The sequence below is a fragment of the Mobula hypostoma genome, chromosome 9, assembly GCF_963921235.1.
Source record: "Mobula hypostoma chromosome 9, sMobHyp1.1, whole genome shotgun sequence".
Taxonomy (NCBI): Eukaryota; Metazoa; Chordata; class Chondrichthyes; order Myliobatiformes; family Myliobatidae; genus Mobula; species Mobula hypostoma.
Window position 1 is genome coordinate 21757910 of NC_086105.1, and position 7200 is coordinate 21765109.

The 7200-nt window shown below is 41.1% G+C and overlaps 1 long non-coding RNA gene across 1 annotated transcript; it reads left to right on the plus strand.

The window, feature by feature from the left end:
* Positions 1-1089: 1089 nt before the first annotated feature.
* LOC134352330 (uncharacterized) lies at positions 1090-4895 on the plus strand. Its single transcript, XR_010019376.1, has 3 exons — positions 1090-1222; positions 1445-1809; positions 4668-4895. It is a non-coding gene; the product is annotated as an uncharacterized LOC134352330 (long non-coding RNA).
* Positions 4896-7200: the final 2305 nt, after the last annotated feature.

Below are 7200 nucleotides of genomic sequence, written 5' to 3' on the forward strand. Positions count from 1 at the left end.
ATCAATGCTGACTGCTTATACAGTCTTGTAGAAATACTAAGATCAATCCCGAGGTAGTATTCTTCTAAGTTGAAGATTATATATTCATACCATTTCAATTCCTCCTTGCCCAGTTTCTTATTCATAGGCTATGTGCTTGTTCTTCAATAATTCCACTGTTCCTCACAAATTTCTGTTACTTTGTGATTTGTAGCATCATTTAATCTTCATGATTTTACAAAGTATCTACAATCTACCTCATACAAAATCATATCACAAATGTCTAATTTTAGTGAATCAGGATTGTTACCTGAGGTTTGCTGTTTGCTGCTGTTGCTTCCATTGACACTTTAAAACTGGCTGAACATCTGCTCTGCTCTTCATAAGGCTTTCCAAAAAACATTGCCTAAGTGTCTTGTGAAATTTGCAGATGCAGTCAAAAAATATAGATTAAATTATTTAAAAGACTAATCTTGCGTTACCTGAGGTAATTTTTCAACTGAATGCTTTAAAATGGCATTTTCATGATGATACCATGGACAATTTAACTACAAAAAAATTACTGTCTGCATATGAGGTAATTATTTTCAGCATTTTAGCCAATAGCTTTGTTTTCAATTTCCTAATTCCTAGGGTGTTTATTTTAAAAGGAGTGAAAAAAGGAAATATCATATGAAATACTTGACTTTTTTCCCCAGAGAAAGCTTGTGTTTACAAGCAAAATTGATACATTCTACTCATTGGTTATACATGAAAGAAACCTAAATGATGGACAATTGAACATCGTAGGCATCTATCCAATTGTAAATGGTAATAATCATATCAAACAACCAGAAACACTGCAACTTTTGACATGCAACTTATCACTGGAAGCAAAACAGGTATTGCTTTAACCTGCATCATGGTGGAACAGAGACGGTTCCTGATGGATACAGGAATATTTTGTAACATGGTGGAAGCAATACAAGATGCAAAATAGCGATTAGAAGTGAAGAACTAGAGGATATTGTGCTGTTTTCTTCAATGAAACAAGGCATTCTATTTATAAAAGTTTCTTCTGAACCATATCAATTGCCCTCAACCACAGGAAGCAAGTAGCAATGCATTGAAAATTTGACAAATGCAACAGAATATCCATATGCGGGTTAATGACCTAAATTGAATGAAGCTAAAAGGAAATGGAATGTCATGGAAAGATGTCCAGATGCAGAAATATGTTACAGAATGCAAACATTTTAACTTGGTAAGTGACTCATTTATTTAGCCTCTCATTCATTTTGGAACTTACTGAAATATTTTGTGGCCATTGGAATCTTTCTCTACTGCTGCAGTGTTGCAAAACCTACTTTTATGCAATGCAATCTCCCTCAAACAACTGCATGTTACTGGTCACATCACCTCTTTTTACTTATGTTGATTGTGAGATGGCTTAATTAACTCATTCATTTTATTTTATTTGCAACAGAGCGCAGAGAATGTCCTTCCAACCTTTTAAGCTGCACCACCCCAGCAACCCCGACTTAACCCAAGCTTAATCTTGGGACAACTTACAATGACTATCTGACCTACCCGGTATGTCTTTGGACTGTGGGAGGAAACCAGAGCACCCGGTGGAAACCCATGTATTCTATGTGGAGGATGTACAGAGACTCCTTCGAGACAACGCTGGAATGGAGCTCCAAGTTGTAACAGTGCCATGCTAGCCGCTACACTACCATTGTGCCAAGGGTCAGAATGACAGGGGTTCCGATGTAGCCACAACTGACATTTAGATACATACGTGCGTCAGGCCCTGAAATATTGCTATCTACTTCACAAGTTAAAAAATAGGTAATTTATAGGCTGAACTATCAGGAAAGAAAGAAGCATTTACTTTTATGTGGTTCACAGCAGTACAAATATTTCATAATGTTAAACTGCTGTCAATTATTACCAAGTCAGTGATTCATACAAATAAAATTTTGCTCCCTTGTCTTCCAGTTGCTTTAGAACAGTGGCTCTAACTATACAGGCCCCGCTATTATTAGTGCATTCTTGGGACAGAGACTTTTTAATTCAACTGATGGCTTAGCGTCATCCATTCTATCCCATATATTTCTTTGAATAAACGTACATAGATACTGTGCAAATGTCGTGAATGGTTTCTATTACCCTCCTCCTCCCACTTTATAAAAGGAATGGTGAAGGCAACAAGGTGTGTAAAGTTCATGAATTTGCACATAAAATATACATGAATATGCATACTAAATAGTTTGCCTTATTGATAAATTTTAAACTGTACTGTGTGCCATCTTCAAACACACTGCTGTTACTTTGCTCAGTTACTCCAAAAGCAGCTCTCAATCTCACAACCTCCACCAACAAGGGCACCACCATCAATGGATTCCCGTCTGTCACACTTTATCCTGACTCAATAGTTTTCAATATCCTGGTCCTGATCACCACATTTTCTCCATGGATATTCAGTCCTGGATACACTTCTATCCCCCATCAAGAAGGCCTTAAGGATCTCCACTTCTTTCTCGACAACTGACATGACCAGTTCTGCTCCACCACCACCCTCCTCCACCCTGCAGAACTGGGCCTCGCATGCATTAATTTTTCTTTCAGCCCCAAACCCAAGGTGCAGCCATGGGCACCTGTATGGGTCCCAGCCATGCCTGCCTTTTCACTGGCTCTATGGAACACTCCATCCTCCAAGCCTTCCCTGTTAATACTCCCCAACTCTTTCTGCACTACATTGACGGTTGCATTGGTGCTGCTTCACACATCCATGCTGAGCATGTCAATTTCATCAACTTTGCTTCCATCTTTGACCCTGCCCTTATATTCACGGTCCAATTCTGAAACCTCTCTCTCTTTCTCAATGCCTCTGTCTCCATTTCAGGAGGGACATAGTCAACTGATACCTTTTATAAATCTACTAACTCCCACAGCTATCTTGACTATACGTTTTCCCACACTGTCCTCTGTAAAACTATCATTCTCTTTCTTAGTTCCTTCGGTTCTGCCGCATTTGTTCCCAGGACGAAGCTTTCCTTTTACCTCTTTCTTCAAAGAACAGAGTTTTCCTTCCTCCACCATAGATGCTGCCCTTACCTGCATCTCATCCATTTCCTGAACATCTGCCCTCGCCCCATCTTCCCGATGCCTTAATAAGGATGGACTTCTTCTTGTCCTCCCCTATCACTCAATGAGTCTCCGCATCCAGCACATTATTCTCTGCCATCTGCAATGTGACCTTATCACAAGTACATCCTTGCCTCCCACTCTCCACTTTCCACAGGGAGTGTTCCCTTGTCCATTTGTCCCTCCCTAATAATCTCCATTCTGGCACTTAGCTCTCCAAAGGAAAAAAGTGCCACACCTGCCCATTCACCTCCTCCATCACTTCCATTCAGGGCTGCAAACAGTCCTTCCAGGTAAGGCAGCACTTCACCTATGAATCTGCTGGGGTTGTCTACTATATCCAATGCTCATAGTAAGGCCTTCTCTACGTTGGTGAGACCCGCCATTGACTGGCTGATGCTTTATTGAGCACCTTCGCTCTATCTGTAACAAACAGATGCTGCTCTCCGGTTGGAGGAAAAAACACCTCATATTCCTTCAGGGTGGCCTCCAACCTGATGACATAAACATTGATTTCTCCAAATTCCCAGCAATAATTCCCAGCCACTCTTTCCCTCTTCAATTCACCACTCTGCCCTTCCCCTTTCCCTATTCTCTTCTCCTCACCTGTCTATCACATCCCCTAGTGCCCTCCCTCCTTCCCTTTCTCCCATAGTCCACTCTCATCTCTTATAATATTTCTCCTTCTCCAACATTTTTCCTTTTCTTCCTATTACCTCCTAGCTTCTTACTTCATTCCCCAGCCACCTGGCTTCACCAATCACCTTCTAGCTTGTATTCCTTCCCTCCCCACCACCTTCTTAGTAAGGGTCTTTCCCCTTTCCTTTCCAGTCCTGAAGAAGGGTCTCAGCCTGAAACGTTGATCGTTTATTCATTTCCTTTCATTCTACTTGATCTGCCAAGTTCCACTAGCATTTTTTGTGTGTTGCTGTAGAATTCCAGCATCTGCAGAATCTCTTATGTTTTGGAATTAAGCTGCTGCTTCTTCCTTATATTAGAGCCTACTGGAACTTCCCATTCACAGAACTATGCAAATCCCTTCACTAAAAAGGCTGACTATAAGCATCTCAAAGGCGATTATTGATGAACATAAATGCTGGCTTCATCAACAATGCCCGCAAAAGAAACTGAATTTGAAAAAACCCAAAACTAGTTCAATCTTTGAATTTCAAAACTGTAAGATCCTGATCAATATGCTCATACTATATAAAATACTTCTTCTATATGATACTGAGGAGCTTGCGTTAACTTCCCCGACAGAGAACAAACACAATTTGCAAAGAGCACACAACTCTAGCGATGAATCCAAGTTTCTTCACCAACAGAGTAGAAAAATAGTAAGCGCACATAATTAATAGTGACCTTCATATTCCAATGGAATCTAAAATCCAGGAAATAAAAAACAGAACCTGTAACTTGCTTAATACATTTATTCATTCTATTTATTGACGAACTTTCAGATGGTTTAACAAGGTCATCAGCTTGAAACATTAATTTTGTTTCTCTCTAATGATTCCTCATCTGCTGCATATTTTCAGCATTTTCTATTTTTATTTCAGATTTACAGCATCTCCAGTATATTTCTCCCAGAATCCAATGTTCTACCTTCACTAGGTACAAACATCCATCATGATATTTAGATCACAAGCAAGACAAAACCTGCAGATGCTGGAAATCCGAGCAACACACACAGAACGCTGGAGAAACTCAGCAGGACAGGCAGCATCTATGGAAAAGAGTACAGTTGACGTTTTCGGCCAACTCCTTTTGGCAGCACTGGAGTAAAAAGTAGCTGAGGAGTAGGTTTAAAAAGTGGGGAGAGGGGATAGAGCAACACAAGGTGAAACCTGAAGGGGGAGGGATGGAGTAAAGAGCTGGAAAGCTGACTTGTGAACGAGATACAGGACTGGAGAAGAGACTCTAAGGGACTGAATATATGAATATTTGACTAGACAGGGACTAATTAGTGATAGTCAGCATTGTTTTGTGTGTGTTAGGTCATGTCTAACCAATCTTCTAGAGTTTTTTGAGGAAGTCAACAGGAATGATGATGAAGGCAAGGCAGTGGATGTTGTCTACATGGACTTCAGCAAGGCATTTGACAAGGAGGTTGGTCAACAAGGTTCAGTCTTTTGGCATTCCAGATGAGGTAGTAATTGGATTAATATTGGCTTCATGGAAGAAGCCAGAGAGTAGTACTAGATGGGAGGCTTGTGGACTAGTGGAGTGTCGCAGGCTGAGTCTGTTGTTGTTTGTAATCTATATCACCAGTTCGGATGACAACGTGGTTAACTGGATCAGCAAATTTGAGAATTACACCAAGATTTGAGGCTGTAGTAGACAGTGAAGAAATCTATCAAAGCTTGCAGCGGAATATGGACCAGCTGGAAAAATGGGCTGAACAATGGCAGATGAAATTTAATGCAGGCAAGTGTGAAGTGTTGCACTTTGGGAGAACTAAGCAGAATGGGTCTTACGCAGTGTGTGGTAGTGCTCTGAAGAATGTGTAGAACAAAGGGATCTGGGAATTCAGCTCCATCATTCATTGAAAGTGGTATCACATGTAGATAAGGTTGTAAAGAAATCTTTTGGTACATTGGCCTTCATAGATCAAAGTATTGAGTACAGGAGTTGGGATGTTATGCTGAAGTTGTGTAAGATGTTAGGTGAGGCCTAATTTGGTGTATTGTGTTCAGTTTTGGTAACCTACCTACGGTAGGAAACTTTGTCGCATGGTGTGAGCAGAATTATTTGCAGCTTAATGTGAAAAAGACTAAGGAGTTGGTGGTAGACCTGAGGAGAGCTAAGGTACCGGTGACCCCTGTTTCCATCCAGGGGGTCAGTGTGGACATGGTGGAGGATTACAAATACCTGGGGATACAAATTGACAATAAACTGGACTGGTCAAAGAACACTGAGGCTGTCTACAAGAAGGGTCAGAGCAGTCTCTATTTCCTGAGGAGACTGAGGTCCTTTAACATCTGCCGGATGATGCTGAGGATGTTCTACGAGTCTGTGGTGGCCAGTGCTATCATGTTTGCTGTTGTGTGCTGGGGCAGCAGGCTGAGGGTAGCAGACACCAACAGAATCAACAAACTCATTTGTAAGGCCAGTGATGTTGTGGGGATGGAACTGGACTCTCTCACGGTGGTGTCTGAAAAGAGGATGCTGTCTAAGTTGCATGCCATCTTGGTCAATGTCTCCCATCCACTACATAATGTACTGGGTGGGCACAGGAGTACATTCAGCCAGAGACTCATTCCACCGAGATGCAGCACAGAGCGTCATAGGAAGTCATTCCTGCCTGTGGCCATCAAACTTTACAACTCCTCCCTTGGAGGGTCAGACACCCTGAGCCAATAGGCTGGTCCTGGACTTATTTCATAATTTACTGGCATAATTTACATATTACTATTTAACTCTTTATGGTTCTATTACTATTTATTATTTTTATGGTGCAACTGTAACGAAAACCAATTTCCCCCAGGATCAATAAAGTATGACTATGACTATGATGAAAAATGTAAATATGATTGAAAGAGTAAGGAGAAAATTTACAAGCATGTTGCGAGGTCTGGAGGATTTATAAGGAAAGATTAAATAGGTTAGAAATTTATTCTCTAGAACATAGAAGAATGAGGGGAGATTTGATTGAGGTATACAAAATTACGAGGGTTTAGATAGGGTAAATGCAAACAGGCTTTTTCCACTGAGTTTGGATGGGACTACAACTAGAGGTCAGGGGTGAAGTGTGAAAGGTCAAATGTTTACGTGGAATATGAGGGGAAGTTTCTTCACCCAGAGGCTACTGAGAGTAAGGAATGAGCTGCCAGTGCAAGTGGGAGATGTGATTTCAATTTCAACATTTAAGAGAAGTTTGGATAGGTATGTGGATGGGTGGAGTATGGAAGCAATGATCTAGGTGCAGGTTAATGGGAAGATCATAGACCATAAGACATAGGAGCAGAATTAGGCCATTCAGCCCATTGAGCCTGCTCCGCCATTCCATCACTGCTGTTCTCAGATCTCACTCAACCCCATACACGTGCCTTCTCCCAATATCCTTTGATGCTCTGACCAGTCAGGAAACTA